Source organism: Triticum aestivum, chromosome 7A (assembly GCF_018294505.1).
Source record: "Triticum aestivum cultivar Chinese Spring chromosome 7A, IWGSC CS RefSeq v2.1, whole genome shotgun sequence".
Classification (NCBI taxonomy): domain Eukaryota; kingdom Viridiplantae; phylum Streptophyta; class Magnoliopsida; order Poales; family Poaceae; genus Triticum; species Triticum aestivum.
In genome coordinates, this window is record NC_057812.1 from 37,122,109 (window position 1) to 37,141,654 (window position 19,546).

A 19,546-nucleotide genomic window follows, 5' to 3' on the forward strand; every position below is an offset into this window, starting at 1 on the left:
ATAACATTAGTTTCAACATTTGTGGGTTACATGAGATATAATGTTTGACTCTTTGACCGTTGACCACCCTCGGATTTGTTCCTTTGAAGTTGTTGATTTTTATGGCACCGGAACGATAGACCTCCCCGATGACGTAAGGACCTTCCCATTTAGAGAGGAGTTTTCCTGCAAAAATCTTAAACGGGAGTTGCATAACAATACATAATCACTTACATTAAACTCATGTTTTTGTATCCTTTTGTCATGCCATCTTTTAACATTTTCTTTAAACAGTTTGGCATTCTCATAAGCCTGGGTTCTCCATTCATCAAGTGAGCTAATGTCAAAAATCCTCTTCTCACCGGCAAGTTTGAAATCATAATTGATCTCTTTAATGGCACAATATGCCTTATGTTCCAGTTCGAGAGGTAAGTGACATGCTTTACCATAAACCATTTTATACGGAGACATACCCATAGGATTTTTATATGCAGTTCTATAAGCCCATAATGCATCATCAAGTTTCTTTGACCAATTATTTCTAGATCTATTAACAGTCTTTTGCAAAATTAACTTAAGCTCTCTATTACTAAGTTCTACTTGACCACTAGACTATGGATGATATGGAGATGCAATTCTATGATTAACATCATACTTAGCAAGCATTTTACAAAAAGCACCATGAATAAAATGTGAACCACCATCAGTCATTAAGTATCTAGGGACTCCAAACCTCAGAAAAATAACCTCTTTAAGCATCTTAATAGAGGTGTTATGATCAGCACTACTAGTTGGAATAGCTTCTACCCACTTAGTAACGTAATCAACAACAACTAAAATATGAGTATACCCATTAGAGGAAGGAAACGGTCCCATATAATCAAAGCCCCAAACATCAAATGGTTCAATAACAAGTGAATAATTCATAGGCATTTCTTGACATCTACTAATATTATCAATTCTTTGACATTCATCACAAGATAAGACAAACTTACGGCATCCTTGAAGAAGTAGGCCAATAAAAAACGGATTGCAATACCTTATGTGTAGTTCTATCTCCAGCATGGTGTCCTCCATAAGCTTCGAAGTGACACTTGCGTATGATCTGTTCCTATTCATGCACAGGTACACAACGTCTAATGACACCATCTACTCCTTCTTTATAAAGGTGTGGGTCATCCCAGAAGTAATGTCTTAAATGATAGAAAAACTTTTTCTTTTGTTGGTATGTGAAACTAGGTGGTATAAAATTAGTAACAATATAATTAGCATAATCAGCATACCATGGAGCAGTACGAGAAGCATTTATGACAGCTAGTTGTTCATCGGGAAAGCTATCATCAATAGGTAGTGGGTCATCAAGAACATTCTCTAAATAGACAAATTGTTTGCAATGGGGTTCTTAGCTCCCTTTCTATCAATAATAGGCAAACCAAATTCTTGTAACAAGAGAACCCATCTAATAAGTCTAGGTTTAGCATCTTTCTTTTCCATAAGATATTTAATAGCAGCATGATCAATGCGAACAGTTACTTTAGAATCAACAATATAAGGTTTGAAATTATCACAAGCAAATACAACTGCTAAAAATTCTTTTTCAGTAGTAGCATAATTTCTTTGGGCACTGTCTAGAGTTTTACTAGCATATTGGATAACATTTAATTTCTTATCAACTATTTGTCCTAGAACAACACCTACAACATAATCACTAGCATCACACATAATTTCAAAGGGTAAATTCCAATCAGGAGGCTGAACAATAGGTGCAGAAATCAAAGCTTTCTTAAGTATTTGAAATGTTTCTACACAATCATCATCAAAGACAAAAGGAACATATTTTTGTAAGAGATTAGTCAGAGGCCTAGAAATTTTAAAGAAGTCCTTAATGAACCTGCTACAAAAACTGGCATGACCAAGGAAACTTCTTATACCTTTAATGTCCTTAGGACACGGCATCTTTTCAATAGCATCAACTTTAGCTTTATCAACTTCAATACCTCTTTCAGAAATTTTATGCCCCAAGACAATACCTTCATTAACCATAAAGTGGCACTTCTCCCAATTCAAGACAATATTAGTTTCTTCACATCTATGCAAAACTCGATCAAGGTTGCTTAAGCAATCATCAAAAGAAGTTCCATATACAGAAAAGTCATCCATGAATACCTCAACAATCGTTTCACAAAAGTCAGAGAATATAGCAGTCATACATCTTTCAAAAGGTAGAAGGTGCATTGCATAAACCAAAAGGCATATGTCTATAAGCAAAGGTACCGAAAGGGCAAGTAAAAGTTGTCTTTTCTTGATCCTCTTTCGACACAGGTATTTGAGAGAAACCAGAATAACCATCTAGAAAGCAAAAATGTGTATGTTTGGATAATCTTTCTAGCATTTGATCAATAAAAGGTAAAGGGTAATGATCCTTTTAGTAGCTTTATTTAATTTGCGGAAATCAATTACCATTCTATAACCTGTAACAATTCTTTATGGGATCAATTCATCTTTATCATTAGGAACAACAGTAATACCTCCCTTCTTAGGGACACAATGGACAAGACTTACCCATTGACTATCAGCAACGGCATAAATTATACCTGCCTCCAGAAGCTTGAGTATTTCTTTTCTTACCACTTCTTTCATCTTAGGATTTAACTGTCTTTGGTGATCAACAACCGGTTTTGCGTCTTTCTCTAATTTTATTTTGTGCTGGTGAGGGAGTCCTCGATTAGGGGGTGTTCGGGTAGCCAGACTATACCTTCAACCAGACTCCGGGACTATGAAGATACAAGATTGAAGACTTCGTCCCGTGTCCGGATGGGACTTTCCTTGGCGTGGAAGGCAAGCTTGGCGATGCGGATATTCAAGATCTCCTACCATTGTAACCGACTTTATGTAACCCTAACCCTATCCGGTGTCTATATAAACCGGAGGGTTGTAGTCCGTAGGCAATCAACTCCATAGACAACAATCATACCATAGGCTAGCTTCTAGGGTTTAGCCTCCTTGATCTCATGGTAGATCTACTCTTGTACTACCCATATCATCAATATTAATCAAGCAGGAGTAGGGTATTACCTCCATCGAGAGGGCCCGAACCTGGGTAAAAAACATCGTGTCCCTTGTCTCCTGTTACCATCCGGCCTTGACGCACAGTTCGGGACCCCCAACCCGAGATCCGCCGGTTTTGACACCGACATTGGTGCTTTCATTGAAAGTTCCTCTGTGTCGTCGCCTTTAGGCCCGATGGCTCCTTTGATCATCAACAACGATATGGTCCAGGGTGAAACTTTTCTCCCCGGACAGATCTTCGTCTTCGGCGGCTTCGCTCTGCGGGCCAATTCACTCGGCCACCTGGAGCAGATCGAAAGCTACGCCCCTGGCCATCAGGTCAGGTTTGGAAGCCTAAACTACACGGCTGACATCCACGGGGACTTGATCTTCGACGGATTCGAGCCACAGCCAAGCGCGCCACACTGTCTCGATGGGCATGATATAGCTCTGCCGCCGAACAGCGCCTTGGAGGCCGCATACGCATCGGTTTCGACCATTGATTCGGAGCATACTGCGCCGATCGAGGATCAGCGGTTAGACGCTGCCTCAGGGGCTGCAATCTCAGAGGCGATCGAGCCGAACTCCAGCCCCGCACTCCGCATGGCCCGTGACTCCGAGGATCCGGACTCCTCCCCGGACTCCGAACCCCCCGCGCCCCTGCCAATCGAATCCGATTGGGCGCCGATAATGGAGTTCACCGCCGCAGACATCTTTCAGCATTCGCCTTTTGGCGACATCCTGAACTCTCTTAAGTCTCTCTCTTTATCAGGAGAGCCCTGGCCGGACTACGGTCAGCGAGGGTGGGATACGGACGATAAGGAAATTCAAAGCCCACCCACCACCCACTTTGTAGCCACTGTCGACGATCTAACCGACATGCTTGACTTCAGCTCCGAAGACATCGACGGCATGGACGACGATGTAGGAGACGAACAGGAACCAGCACCTGTAGGGCGCTGGAAGGCCACCTCGTCATATGACATATATATGGTGGATACTCCAAAAGATGGAGATGGCGATGGAACAGTGGGGGATGACGCCCCCAAGAAACAGCCAAAGCGCCGGCGTCAGCGGCGCCGCTCTAAATCCCGCCAAAGCAAAAACGGTGATTCCGGCACGGGAGATAATACTACCCCGGATAACGCCGAAGAACACCCACCTCAGCAAGATTCGGCACAGGAAGATGGAGAAGCCAGCCCTCATGAGAGAGCGGCAGACCGAGAGGTCGAGGATGATAACTATACGCCTCCCTCCGAAGACGAGGCAAGCCTCGATGACGACGAATTCGTCATACCATCAGACCCCGCCGAACAAGAGCGTTTTAAACGCAGGCTTTTAGCCACGGCAAGCAGCCTCAAGAAAAAGCAGCAACAGCTTAAAGCTGCCCAAGATTTGCTAGCTGACAGATGGACTGAAGTCCTTACGGCCGAAGAGTATGAACTCGAACGCCCCTCCAAGAGTTACCCGAAGCGCAGGCCGCTACCCCGATCAGAGGAGGAAGCACCTACATCACCAGCGCATGACATGGCAGACCGGCCACCTCGCGGCCGCGACAGAGAGGCCTCTCGGCCCTCCACCCAAGCCATGCCCCGACGCCGCTCAACTAAGGCACGGGAAAATGCGCCCGACCTGCGAGACATACTGGAGGATAAGGCAAGACAAACAAGATCGATCTACGGATCGCGCAGGCGCCCTACGGCATGTGACAATGATCTTCACTCCGGATACAACAAATCCGGCCGGGCCGAACACAACAGACATAGCTCTTCCGAGCTGCGTCGTGATATAGCCCAGTACAGAGGCGCCGCACACCCGCTATGCTTCACGAATGAAGTAATGGATCATAAAATCCCAGAGGGTTTCAAACCCGTAAACATCGAATCATACGATGGCACAACAGACCCGGCGGTATGGATCGAGGATTATCTCCTTCACATCCACATGGCACGCGGCGATGATCTACACGCCATCAAATACCTCCCGCTCAAACTTAAAGGACCGGCCCGGCATTGGCTTAACAGCTTGCCAGCAGACTCAATCGGTTCTTGGGAGGACCTGGAAGCCGCATTCCTCGACAACTTCCAGGGCACTTACGTGCGACCGCCGGATGCCGACGACTTAAGCCACATAATTCAGCAGCCAGAAGAATCGGCCAGACAATTCTGGACACGGTTCCTAACAAAGAAAAACCAGATAGTCGACTGTCCGGACGCAGAGGCCCTAGCAGCCTTCAAGCATAACATCCGCGACGAGTGGCTTGCCCGGCACCTGGGACAGGAAAAGCCGAAATCCATGGCAGCCCTCACGACACTCATGACCCGCTTTTGCGCGGGAGAAGACAGCTGGCTAGCTCGCAGTAACAACTTATCAAAGAACCCTGGTAATTCGGATACCAAGGACAAAAGTGGCAGGACACGTCGGAATAAGCAAAAACGCCGCGTTAACAGCGACAGCAATGAAGACACGGCAGTCAATGCCGGATTCAAAGGCTATAAATCCGGTCAGCGGAAAAAGCCATTCAAAAAGAATACTCAGGGCCCGTCCAGTTTGGACCGAATACTCGATCGCTTGTGCCAGATACATGGCACCCCCGAAAGGCCAGCCAATCACACTAACAGGGATTGTTGGGTGTTCAAGCAGGCAGGCAAGTTAAGGGCCGAAAACAGAGACAAGGGGCTGCACAGCGACGACGAGGAGCCCAAGCCGCCGAACAACAATGGACAGAAGGGCTTTCCCCCACAAGTGCGGACGGTGAACATGATATACGCAACCCACATTCCCAAGCGGGAGCGGAAGCGTGCGCTACGGGACGTATACGCGATAGAGCCAGTCGCCCCAAAGTTCAACCCATGGTCCTCCTGCCCGATCACTTTTGATCGAAGGGACCATCCCACTAGCATCCGTCATGGCGGCTTCGCCGCATTGGTTCTCGACCCAATCATCGACGGATTTCATCTCACAAGAGTCCTCATGGACGGCGGCAGTAGCCTGAACCTGCTTTATCAGGATACAGTGCGGAAAATGGGCATAGATCCCTCAAGGATTAAGCCCACAAGAACGACCTTTAAAGGCGTTATACCAGGTGTAGAAGCCAACTGTACAGGCTCAGTAACACTTGACGTGGTCTTCGGATCCCCGGACAATTTCCGAAGCGAAGAGTTAATCTTCGATATAGTCCCGTTTCGCAGTGGCTATCACGCCCTGCTCGGACGAACCGCATTCGCAAAGTTCAATGCGGTGCCGCACTACGCATATCTCAAGCTCAAGATGCCAGGCCCTCGAGGAGTAATTACGGTCAACGGAAACACCGAACGCTCCCTCCGTACGGAGGAGCATACGGCGGCTCTCGCAGCGGAGGTACAAAGTAGCCTTCTCAGGCAATTCTCCAGTCCGGCCATTAAAAAGCCAGACACTGCCAAGCGCGCCCGGAGTAACCCACAGCAGGACCGCCTGGCACACTCTGAGCAAGCGTAGCAATGCGGCCCCAACCCCAGCTTTCGCGACATAGCGAAACCAGTACCTCGCGTACATAACTACGCCCTTGAAATACCATGGGCACAGGGGAAGGGGCACAATAACGGCACGCCCAGAATACGGCTTAAAACGTACTAGGGGCTGCCGGATTCTTTTTTTAATTTTTTCTTACTTCAGGACTCCATACTTCGGACGACCTGTTCGGCAATTCGACTGCCGCACAAACGATGCAAGATCCAGGGAGGCAGACAAGCCATGCCGCACTATGGAACTCCCAGGTGGTCTCTGTTACGAGCGGTATACCTGTTTTAAATACAATTCCGCGGCCTGCCCCTGGTCAGGACATACTGAATAGTCCAATATCTTTTGCTTACCGCACTATTTGTATCGTTCGGCTTTGATAAATAGCCTTTATATAAACAATGCATAGCTTTTGTCTATTTTCTGCATTACTCTCTTTTATATATGTTCATTAATGACATGTTGCACCCGTACACTATGGTACGGCAAGTACGCCAGGGGCTTCAGTACCCTTTAATATGGTGTGAGAAGTCCGTACACTTTCACAAGTGCGGCACCCCGAACTTATAGCACTATATGCATCGGCTCCGAATCATGATTTGGGTCAATAGTTGGGTTTGCCCGGCTCCTATGTTTTGGTGCCTTACGTTCCGCTATATCGGCTAAGGTAGCACTAGGAGAACCACTGCGATTGTGCCCCGGTTGAGCTGGGTTAAGCACCTCAGTGGAGAAAGCTAAAACTGACTGTCATGATGAGGCGAGAGACCGGTCGCTGTTCGAGAGGTTTTTCGAGTCCCTAAAGACTTATGCCGCTTCGAGCGAGGAGCCGGATTTGTCCGGCCAAGGCGTGGATAGCGCCCCGAACTCGGTCTTCCGAACTAGGGGCTTCGCCGAAATTTAAAATTATAAAGTTCTATGGCTAAGTGAGAGTGTTCAAGCATTATAGTCCGATTGCCTGGTTCGTTGTGCTGAGCGCCTCCCTCGAAGGACCCAACTATGGGAAAAAGAGCGCTCAGGTTTATCCCGAACACCCCAGCACTAGTGGCATGGGGGCAGAAGCCGACGACTGGCCATCTCTCAATTTTTTGATAAACGGCCGCACAGAAAATAATATTTTAAATTCAACAAGCATTGCTTAAGCGCCTATGAACAAGTTTTCAGCGCACAGGATAAAAACGAGCGAGTTTATTCAAAAATTACATCCTTGGTACATTCATCCGCCACAAGGCGGGCACCCGCAAGAACATCCTTGTAATAGTTCTCGGGCTTGCGATGCTCCTTCCCCGGCGGCGGCCCGTCCTTCACAAGCTTCTCACCGTCCAGCTTACCCCAGTGCACCTTTGCACGGGCAAGGGCCCGACGGGCACCTTCGATGCAGACGGAGCGCTTGATGACCTCGAGCCTTGGACAGGCCTCCACCAGCCGCCGCACCAGCCCGAAGTAGCTCCCAGGCAGGGCCTCTCCGGGCCACAGCCGAACTATGAAGCCCTTCATGGCCTGTTCGGCCGCCTTGTGGAGCTCGACCAGCTGTTTCAGCTGGTCGCTCAAGGGCACAGGGTGTCCGGCCTCAGCATACTGAGACCAGAACACCTTCTCCGTCGAGCTGCCCTCTTCAGCTCGGTAGAATGCGGCGGCGTCGGATACGCTGCGGGGAAGATCTGCGAATGCCCCTGGAGAACTCCGGATTCGGGTAAGTAACAAGTAGTTTACTTTTATATTTCTGCTTTGCATAAAGAATGCCTTACCCGCTGCTATCTTCTTAATCTCCTCCAACTCTTGGAGGGCCTTTTGGGCTTCGGCCTTGGCAGACTTGGCAGTCTCAAGGGCCGCCGCGAGCTCGGACGCTTGGGTCTTTGACTCAAGCTCCAAACTCTCATGTTTTTTCATGAGAGCCTGAAGCTCTTGCTGCACCTCGCCGACCTGAGCCCCAAGTTTCTCTCGCTCGGTGCGCTCCGCGGCCGTTTTCTTTTCGGCCTCGGACAGCGCCTGCTTGAGGGTCGCCACCTCAGTCGTGGCCCCTATAATAAGCAGTGCAATCCTGTTATTTTTTGCAATCACGCCTCTCTATAGGCACTTTTTCTGTAAGGTATTTCCTACCTTCTTTTTCCTCGAGCTGCCGCTTGGCAAGGCCGAGCTCTTGCTCGGTCTGCTTGAGGTCCTATTTCAGGACACCCACCTCCGCAGTCAGTGCGGAGGTGGATAGCAGCGAAGCCTGCACACGCATATTGACTCTTTATTGTTAGACTCCTGCGAAATTTACTAGATCCTCTATTCGGCTTTTCTTTCCGAATGCCAAACAGAGCATCAGGGGCTACTGTCTATGCGGTTATATTTTTACATATTTTTACTTACCTCGAAGCCTGTTAGGAGACTAGCGCAAGCTTCACTCAGTCCGCTCTTCGCGGACTGAACCTTCTGGATCACCGTACTCATAATAGTACAGTGCTCCTCGTCGATGGAGGCGTCGTCAAGCACCTCGAGCAGATTGTCCGGCACCTCCGGTTGGACGGAGGCCGCCGGCTCAGAAGGCTTGCTCCTCTTGGAAGGAGTTCGCCTACCGTGGTCCGGAGCTGTTGAAGATTTCGGCGCGGTGTCCGGCACAAAGCCGGACTTGGAGCCCTGGGGGGTCTTGTCCCCTTTACTCCTGGGGTCCGGGAGGTCGCCCTGCGGCTCCTCTAGGACCATCTCCTCCTGCCCCGGAGCTCGTTGCGACGCCACTTCAGCGTCGTCCGCAGTGCGGGGGGAGACAGCGGGCGGAACTGAGTTCACGTCCGATGAATCCAGGGAGCCGCTCGACGACTCGTTGAGTTCGGCCCGGAGCGGGCTGCATAATTATGTTCGACATTAGGGAAAGCTGTGCAACAAAGGAACATCATGAGTTATTCTGATATCCGAACTTACGATTTCACCGGACGCTTGGCCCTGTTTGGCCACTCCTCTTTGCCCTCTTCGGCGTTGGGGGCGTAGTCCGGCGGAGGGGTCTTCCTTTTCCTAGACCCCTCTGCCTCCCCCGTTGGGGCGGCCTTCCTCTTCTCTCCTCCCCCCGCTGGGGGGGAGAGGTTTCTTCTTCCTCATCCTTGTCTTCACGGGGAGAGTGCGTCTCGGACTCGTCGGACGACGAGTCCGACACCACCATATGTCGGGAACTCTTTCGAGTCCCCGTGGACTTCTTCTTCTTGGCCTTCTTCTCTGGCACCACATAAGGTGCCGGAACTAGCAACTTCACTAGTAGAGCGGGGGCTGGGTCTTCGGGCAAGGGAGTTGGATAGTTAATCGATCCGGACTTCGCTCTCCAAGCCTGTCAAAGGTAAGGGAGCTTAGATCCCGCATAGAGTCAAACTATGAAAAAACTTAACATCCTGTAAAAGGTGAAAATAGCTTACCTCGCTAGCGTGACGGTGCGAGTTGTATCCGCGGTCCTCGGAAGCGGATGTGGGAGCCTCGGCGCCTTTGGTTACCACCTTCCAGACATCTTCATGCGTCGTGTCGAAGAGCCTGTTAAGGGTTTGGTGCTGCGCCGGGTTGAACTCCCACAGATTAAAGCCCCGTTGTTGACACGGGAGGATCCGGCGGACGAGCATAACCTGGACTACATTGACGAGCTTGATCGGCTTGCTCACCAGGGACTAGATGCATGTCTGCAGTCCGGTCACCTCTTTTTCGTCGCCCCACGACAGGCCGTCTCTTTCTAGGACATGAGCCGCGTGGGGGGTCCGGATCGGAACTCGGGGGTTGCGATCCATTTCGGATCACGCGGCTCGGTGATGTAAAACCACCATGATTGCCACCCCTTCAGGGTCTCCACGAAGGAGCCCTCGAGCCATAGGACGTTGGCCATCTTGCCCGCCATGGTGCCTCCGCATTCCGCCTGGCGGCCGCGCACCACCTTGGGCTTGACGTTGAAGGTCTTGAGCCAGAGGCCGAAATGGGGGCGGATGCGGAGGAAGGCCTCGCACACGACGATAAATGCCGAGATGTTGAGGACGAAGTTCGGGGCCAGATCGTGGAAATCCAGGCCATAGTAAAACATGAGCCCTCGGACAAATGGGTGGAGTGGAAAACCCAGTCCGTGGAGGAAGTGGGGAAGGAATACTACCCTCTCATGGGGCCCTGGGGTGGGGAGAAGCTGCCCCTCCTCGGGAAGCCGGTGCGCGATGTCTTTGGACAAGTATTCGGCCTTCCTTAGCTTTTTGACATGGCCCTCTGTGACGGAGGAGACCATCCACTTGCCTCCCGCTCCGGACATTGCTGGAGAAGGTTGAGGTGGGAAGTGCGGGCTTGGGCACTGGAGCTCGAGTGCGCAGGAGATGGATAGGCAAAAGAGGAAGAAGGCGCAGGTAAAAGGGTGGATCCTTATCCCCTTATATGGGCGGATGCGGTTATGCGTCCCCACCAGCCTAGTAAAACTCGCTTGCCTCCCAAGCGCCGTGATAAATGGCGCGGTTGGGTTACCCAGGTCCGTATTGATGAGAATCCCGTAAAGGGGGTACACGATCTCTGCTTTGACAAGACGTGCCAAGGAAACCGCCTTGCAAAACATGTTGAGGTGGAAAAGTAAAAACGATTCGAGTAAAGGACTTGGCCGTAGTGTGATGACGCACTGCGGAATACGTCGGCAGATTTGATTTGTGTCAATATTATTCTCTCTATGGCAATATGTGGAAACTTATTTTGCAGAGCCAGACACTACTCTTGGTGTTTACAATCTTCTATGAAGGACTTGGAGGAGGAACCCGCCTTGCAATGCCGAAGACAATTTATGCGCCGGACTCGTCGTCATTGAAGCCTGGTTCAGGGGCTACTCAGGGAGTCCTGGATTAGGGGGTGTTCGGGTAGCCGGACTATACCTTCAGCCGGAATCCTGGACTATGAAGATACAAGATTGAAGACTTCGTCCCGTGTCCGGATGGGACTTTCCTTGGCGTGGAAGGCAAGCTTGCGATGCGGATATTCAAGATCTCCTACCATTGTAACCGACTTTATGTAACCCTAACCCTATCCGGTATCTATATAAACCGGAGGTTTGTAGTCCGTAGGCAATCAACTCCATACACAACAATCATACCATAGGCTAGCTTCTAGGGTTTAGCCTCCTTGATCTCATGGTAGATCTACTCTTGTACTACCCATATCATCAATATTAATCAAGCAGGAGTAGGGTATTACCTCCATCGAGAGGGCCCGAACCTGGGTAAAAAACATCGTGTCCCTTGTCTCCTGTTACCATCCGGCCTTGACGCACAGTTCGGGACCCCCTACCCGAGATCCGCCGGTTTTGACACCGACAGCTGGCATAGAGTGGGAGTAATGCCCTTAAGATCATCAAGGGTATATCCAATAGCAGCACGGTGCTTCTTAAGAGTTTTCAATAATTTATTTTCTTCATGCCCTGAAAGGTCAGCACTAATAATAACAGGATTTATCTCTTTCTCATCAAGATAAGCATATTTAAGAGTATCAGGTAAAGGTTTAAGCTCAAACACGGGGTCACCCTTGGGTGGAGGAGGATCCCCAAGAATTTCAACAGGCAAGTTGTGTTCCAAAATAGGTCCCTGTTTAAAGAATACTTCATCTATTTCCCTTCTTTCATTCATGAACATATCATTTTCATGGTCGAGCAAATATTGTTCTAAAGGATCATTAGGAGTCATGGCAATAGAAGCAAGACCAATAGTTTCATCTTTACTAGGCAATTCTTTATCATGGGGTTGTCTACGAAATTTAGCAAAATTAAACTCATGAGACATATCCCCCAAACCAATAGTAACAACATCCTTTTTGCAATCGATCCTAGCATTAACAGTATTCAAGAAGGGTCTACCAAATATAATGGGGCAAAAGTTATCTTGTGGGGAGCCAAGAACAAGAAAATTAGCAGGATATTTAACTTTCCCACACAAGACTTCAACATCTCTAACAATCCCAACTGGTGAAATAGTGTCTCTATTGGCAAGCTTGATTGTGACATCAATTTCCTCTATCTCAGTAGGTGCAATATCATGCATAATTTCTTTATATAAGGAATGAGGTATTGCACTTGCACTAGAACCCATATCACATAAGCCATGGTAGCAATGATCTCCTATTTTAACAGAAATAATAGGCATGCCTACAACAGGTCTATGTTTATTTTTAGTATCGGGCCTAGCAATTCTAGCAGCTTCATCACAGAAGTAAATAACATGCCCATCAATATTATCGGCCAAGAGATCTTTAACCATAGCAACACTGGGTTCAACTTTAATTTGCTCAGAGGGAGTAGGTGTTCTAGTATTACTCTTACGAACTAAAGTTGAAGCTTTAGCATGATCCTTTATTCTAACAGGGAAAGGTGGTTTCTCAATATAAGGAGTAGGAACAACAAGATCATTATAAGTGATAGTCTTTTCTTTAACTTTAATAGGTGCAACTACTTTTACTTCAATGGGAGGATTATATTTAAACCACTTTTCCTTAGGAAGATCAACATGAGTAGCAAAGGATTCACAGAAAGAAGCTACTATCTCAGAGTCAAGTCCATATTTAGTGCTAAATTCATGGAAAACATTGGTCCCCATAAAATATTTAACACAATCAAACTTAGGTGTTATACCTGACTCCTTACCTTCGCCGAGATCCCAATCTTCAGAGTTGCATTTAATTCTTTCCAATAGATCTCATTTGAATTCAATAGTCTATATCATAAGCCTCCCCAAGAAGTATCGAGCATGGAGCGATTATCGAGAGAAAGCTGAGCATAAAAATTTTGAATAATAATTTCTCTTGAGAGCTCATGATTGGGGCATGAATATAACATTGACTTAAGCCTCCCCAAGCTTGAGCAATGCTTTCTCCTTCACGAGGCCAAAAATTATATATATAATTATGATCAGGATGAACAAGATGCATAGGATAAAACTTCTGATGAAATTCCAATTTCAATCGGTTGTAGTTCCATGATCCCATATCATCACATAGCCTAAACCATGTCAATGTTTTTCCCTTCAATGATAAAGGGAAGAACTTCTTCTTGATAAGATCCTCGGGCATACCTGCAACCTTATATAATCCACAAACTTCATCCACTTAGATTAGGTGCAAATCAGGATGTAATGTTCCATCACCTGTGAAAGGATTAGCTAGCAGTTTCTCTATCATACCCGAAGGAATTTCAAAGTAAACATTTTCAGTAGGTTCAGTAGGTTGAGGAGATCCTCTTTGCTCTAATGGTCGGGGTGAAGATACCCCGAATAAGCCTGAGGGAGTCCTGGATTAGGGGGTCTCCGGACAGCCGGACTATATCCTTTGGCCGGACTGTTGGACTATGAAGATACAAGATTGAAGAATTCGTCCCGTGTCCAGATGGGACTCTCCTTGGCGTGGAGGGCAAGCTTGGCAATACGGATATGAAGATCTCATCCCTTGTAACCAACTCTTTGTAACCCTAGCCCCCTCCGGTGTCTATATAAACCGGAGGGTTTAGTCCGTAGGACAACAGACAATCATACCATAGGCTAGCTTCTAGGGTTTAGCCTCTACAATCTTGTGGTAGATCAACTCTTGTAATACTCATATCATCAAGATCAATCAAGTAGGACATAGGGTTTTACCTCCATCGAGAGGGCCTGAACTTGGGTAAACACCGTGTCCCCTGCCTCATGTTACCATCCGCCTTAGACGCACAGTTCGGGACCCCCTATCGGAGATCCGCCGGTTTTGACACCGACATTGGTGCTTTCATTGAGAGTTCCACTGTGCCGTCACCATTAGGCTTGATGGCTCCTTCGATCATCGGTAACGATGCGGTCCAGGGTGAGGTTTTCCTCCCCGGACAGATCTTCATATTCGGCGGCTTCGCATTGCGGGCAAACTCGCTTGGCCATCTCGAGCAGATCGAGAGCTACGCCCCTGGCCATCAGGTCAGGTTCGGAAACTTAAACTACACTGCCGATATCCTCGGAGACTTGATCTTCGACGGATTTGAGCCCATGTCAGGTGTGCCACATGATCACGACGAGCATGACGTAACTCTGCTGTCGGACAATGTTCGGGAGATCGCATCTGCAACTACTCCGGCCTTCAATCCGGAGCAAATTGCACCATCCGAGGACGGAGGGATAGACCCCGCCATGGAGGCCGCACTCTCAGTGGCGATAGAGCCGGATACTGACTTCACCCCTTACGAGAGCTGTGTTGCCGAACCACTGGATTCATCTCTGGCCACGGACTCGGAGCCGCCTGCATCCGTGCCTACCGAATCCGAAAGGGCGCCGATCATGGAGTTCACCTCTACGGATATCTTTCAGCACTTGCCTTTCAGCGATGTGCTAAATTCATTAAATCTCTCTCCTTGTCAGGGGAACCTTGGCCGAACTATGTCCGGCTAGGATGGGATGCGGACGACGAAGAAATTCGCTGCCCACCCACCACCCACTTAGTAGCCTCTATCGACGATTTAACTGACATGCTCGATTTTGACTCCGAAGACATCAACGGCATGGACGACGATGCAGGAGAGGAACAGGAACCAGTACCCACAGGGCGCTGGACAACCACTTCATCACATGACATATACATGGTGGATACACCCAAATAAAACGATGACGAGGAACGGGAGGAGACAATGGAGGATGACCCCTCCAAGAAGCAAACGAAGCGTCAGCGTAGGCGCCGCTCCAAATCCCGCCTCGGCAAAAACAGCGATAACAGCGCAAGAGAAAATAACACTCCAGTCGACTCCAGAGGAAACAACCACCACATCGTCCCGGCGGCAGAGCACGATGAAGCTACAAACGGAGAACATAGTACGGATCCGATGTCCGAACACGGCGATGCCGAGGATAAACCTCATCAAACCCCCTCTGGGGAGGAAAACAGTCCGGACAAAGATGCACACATCATCCCGGAAACGCACTTGGAGCAAGAGAACCTCCGCAGAAGGCTTATTGCCACAGTGAGGAGTCTGAAGAAGCAGAAGCAAAGGCTTAAGGCCGAACAAAATACGCTCAACAACAGGCGGAACAAAGTACTCGACAACGAAGAAAAGTATGGTGGAGGTTACCACACAAAGAGCTATCCAAAGCGCAAGCTATTACCCGAATTCGACGATGAGGCCTTAGACCCCATACAGCCAAAAAATAAAACGGCTAACCGGCCGGATCAACCACCTTGTGACCGTGATAGAGCGGCTAACAAGGCTGCACATAAGTCAACACACGATTTACGTGAAGACTTGCGCCAAAAAACTAGTATGACCAGATCGATCTATGGATCTAGGAAGCGCGCTCCGGCACAAAATCAAAACCGAATACTACAACCGTCTGAACACCATGATACATCCAAATACAGGGGTGCCGCACACCCCCTATGTTTCACCGATGAGGTCCTGGACCACGAATTCCCAGAAGGATTCAAACTAGTGAACATAGAGGTGTACGACGGGACCACAGACCTTGGGGTCTGGATTGAGGACTTTATCCTCCATATCCATATGGCTCGCGGAGACGATATCCATGGCATCAAGTACTTGCCCCTCAAGCTTAAAGGACCAGCTCGGCACTGGCTGAAAAGCCTCCCCGAAAACTCAATTGGCAGTTGGGAGGAGGTCGAGGATGCTTTTCGGGCTATTTTTGAAGGGACCTATGTCCGACCTCCGGATGCAAATGATTTAAGTCATATAATTCAACAGTCCGGAGAGTCGGCCCAAAAGCTTTGGAACAGGTTTCTCACTAAGAAGAACCAAATCGTTGACTGTCCGGACGCCGAAGACTTAGCAGCTTTCAAGCACAGCGTCCGAGACGAATGGCTCGCCAGAAACCTCGGCCAAGAAAAACTGAGAACAATGGCAGCCCTGACAAGCCTCATGACCCGCTTTTGCGCGGGCGAAGATAGCTGGTTAGCCCGAAGTAGCACCAGCGACCCAAGCACATCCGAAGTCAAGGATGGCAATGGAAAATTGCTACCTCTTGAGCACTGCTTTGGATTTCCCCGAAGAGGAAGGGATGATGCAGCAAAGTAGCGTAAGTATTTCCCTCAGTTTTTGAGAACCAAGGTATCAATCCAGTAGGAGGCTACGCTCGAGTCCCTCGTACCTACACAAAAACAATAGCTCAACGCAACCAACGCACTTAGGGGTTGTCAATCCCTTCATGGTCACTTACAAAAGTGAGATCTGGTAGAGATGATAAATAATATTTTTGGTATATTTGGTATAGAGATGCAAAGTAAATAAAGTAAAAGCAAAGCAATAATAAAGTGATGGAGATTGATATGATGAGAAAGAGACCCGGGGGCCATAGGTTTCACTAGTGGCTTCTCTCAAGAGCATAAGTATTCTACGGTGGGTGAACAAATTATTGTTGAGCAATTGACAGAATTGAGCATAGTTATAAGAATATCTAGGTATGATCATGTATATAGGCATCGCGTCCAAGACAAGTAGACCGAAATGATTCTGCATCTACTACTATTACTCCACTCATCGACCGCTATCCAGCATGCATCTAGAGTATTAAGTGAAAAATAGAGTAACGCCTTAAGCAAGATGACATGATGTACAGGGATAGTTTCATGCAATATGATAAAAACCCCATCTTCTTATCCTCGATGGCAACAATACAATACGTGCCTTGCTGCCCCTTCTGTCACTGGGAAAGGACACCGCAAGATTGAACCCAAAGCTAAGCACTTCTCCCATGGCAAGAACACCCAATCTAGTAGGCCAAACCAAACTGATAATTCAAAGAGACTTGCAAAGATAACCAATCATACATAAAAGAATTCAGAGAAGATTCAAATATTATTCATAGATAGACTGGATAATAAACCCACAATTCATTGGTCTCAACAAACACACGCAAAAAGAAGACTGCATCGAATAGATCTCCACGAGAGAGGGGGAGAACATTGTATTGAGATCAAAAAAGAGAGAAGAAGCCATCTAGCTACTAGCTATGGACCCGTAGGTCTGAAGTAAACTACTCACACTTCATCGGAGGAGCTTGGATGATGATGTAGAAGCCCTCCGTGTTCGATTACCCCTCTGGCGGAACTCCGGAATAGGCCCCAAGATGGGATCTCGTGGATACAGAAAGTTGCGGCGGTGGAATTAGGTTTTTGGCTCCGTCCCCGATCGTTTGGGGGTACGTGGATATATATAGGAGGAAGAAGTACGTCGGTGGAGCTTCGAGGGGCCCACGAGGCAGGGACGCGCCCTAGGGGTGCGCCCCCTACCCTTGTGACCACCTCGTGGCTTTCTTGACGGAGGGTCCAAGTCTCCTGGATCTTATCTGATGAGAAAATCACGTTTTCGAAGGTTTCATTCCGTTTGGACTCCATTTGATATTCCTTTTCTTCGAAACCCTAAAACAGGCAAAAAACAGCAATTTTGGGTTGGGCCTCCGGTTAATAGGTTAGTCCCAAAAATAATATAAAAGTGGAAAATAAAGCCCAATAATGTCTAAAACAGTAGATAATATAGCATGGAGCAATCAAAAATTATAGATACGTTGGAGACATATCAAGCATCCCCAAGCTTAATTCTTGCTCGTCCTCGAGTCGGTAAATGATAAAAACAGAATTTTTGATGCGGAGTGCTACGTGGCATAATTTTAATGTATTTCTTCTTAATTGTGGTATGAATATTCAGATCCAAAAGATTCAAGACAAAAGTTCATATTGACATAAAAATGATAATACTTCAAGCATACTAACTAAGCAATTATGTCTTCTCAAAATAACATGGCCAAAGAAAGTTCATCCCTACAAAATCATATGGTTTAGTCATGTTTCATTTTCGTCACACAAGAATGCTATCATCATGCACAACCCCGATGACAAGCCAAGCAATTGTTTCATACTTTAGTAATCTCAAACCTATAAATTTTCACGCAATATATGAGCGCGAGCCATGGACATAGCACTATGGGTGGAATAGAATATAATGGAGGAGGGTTATGTGGAGAAGACAAAAAAGGAGAAAGTCTCACATCAACGAGGCTAATCAATGGGCTATGGAGATGCCCACCGATTGATGTTAATGCGAGGAGTATGGATTGCCATGCAACGGATGCACTAGAGCTATAAATGTATGAAAGCTCAACAAAAGAAACTAGTGGGTGTGCATCCAACTTGCTTGCTCATGAAGACCTAGGGCACTTCAGGAGGCCCATTGTTGGAATATACAAGCCAAGTTCTATAATGAAAAATTCCCACTAGTATATTAAAGTGATAACATGAGAGACTCTCTACTATGAAGATCATGGTGCTACTTTGAAGCACAAATGTGGTAAAAGGATAGTAACGTTGTCCCTTCTCTCTTTTTCTCTCATTTTTTGGGCCTATTCTTTTTTTATGGCCTTTCTTTTTTTGGGCCTTTTCTTTTTTTATGGCCTTTATCTTTTTTTTATTCCTCACTTGGGACAATGTTCTAATAATGATGATCATCACACTTCTATTTATTTACAACTCAATGATTACAACTCAATACTAGAACAAAGATGACTCTATATGAATGCCTCCGGCGGTGTACTGGGATATGCAATGAACCAAGAGTGACATGTATGAAAGAATTATGAACGGTGGCTTTTCCACAAATACTATGTCAACTACATGATCATGCTAAGCAATATGAAAATGATGAGTGTGTCATGACGAACGGAATGATGGAAAGTTGCATGGCCATATATCTTGGAATGGCTATGGAAATGCCATAATAGGTAGGTATGATGGGTGTTTTGAGGAAGATATAAGGAGGTTTATGTGTGAAAGAGCGTATCATATCACGGGGTTTGGATGCACCGGCAAAGTTTGCGCCAACTCTCAATGTGAGAAAGGGCAATGCACGGTACCGAAGAGGCTAGCAAGGATGGAAGGGTGAGAGTGCGTATAATCCATGGACTCAACATTAGTCATAAAGAAATCACATACTTATTGCAAAAATCTACAAGTCATCATAAACCTCGGCACTATGCACATGCTCCTAGGGGGATAGATTGGTAGGAAAAGACCATCGCTCGTCCCCGACCGCCACTCATAAGGAAGA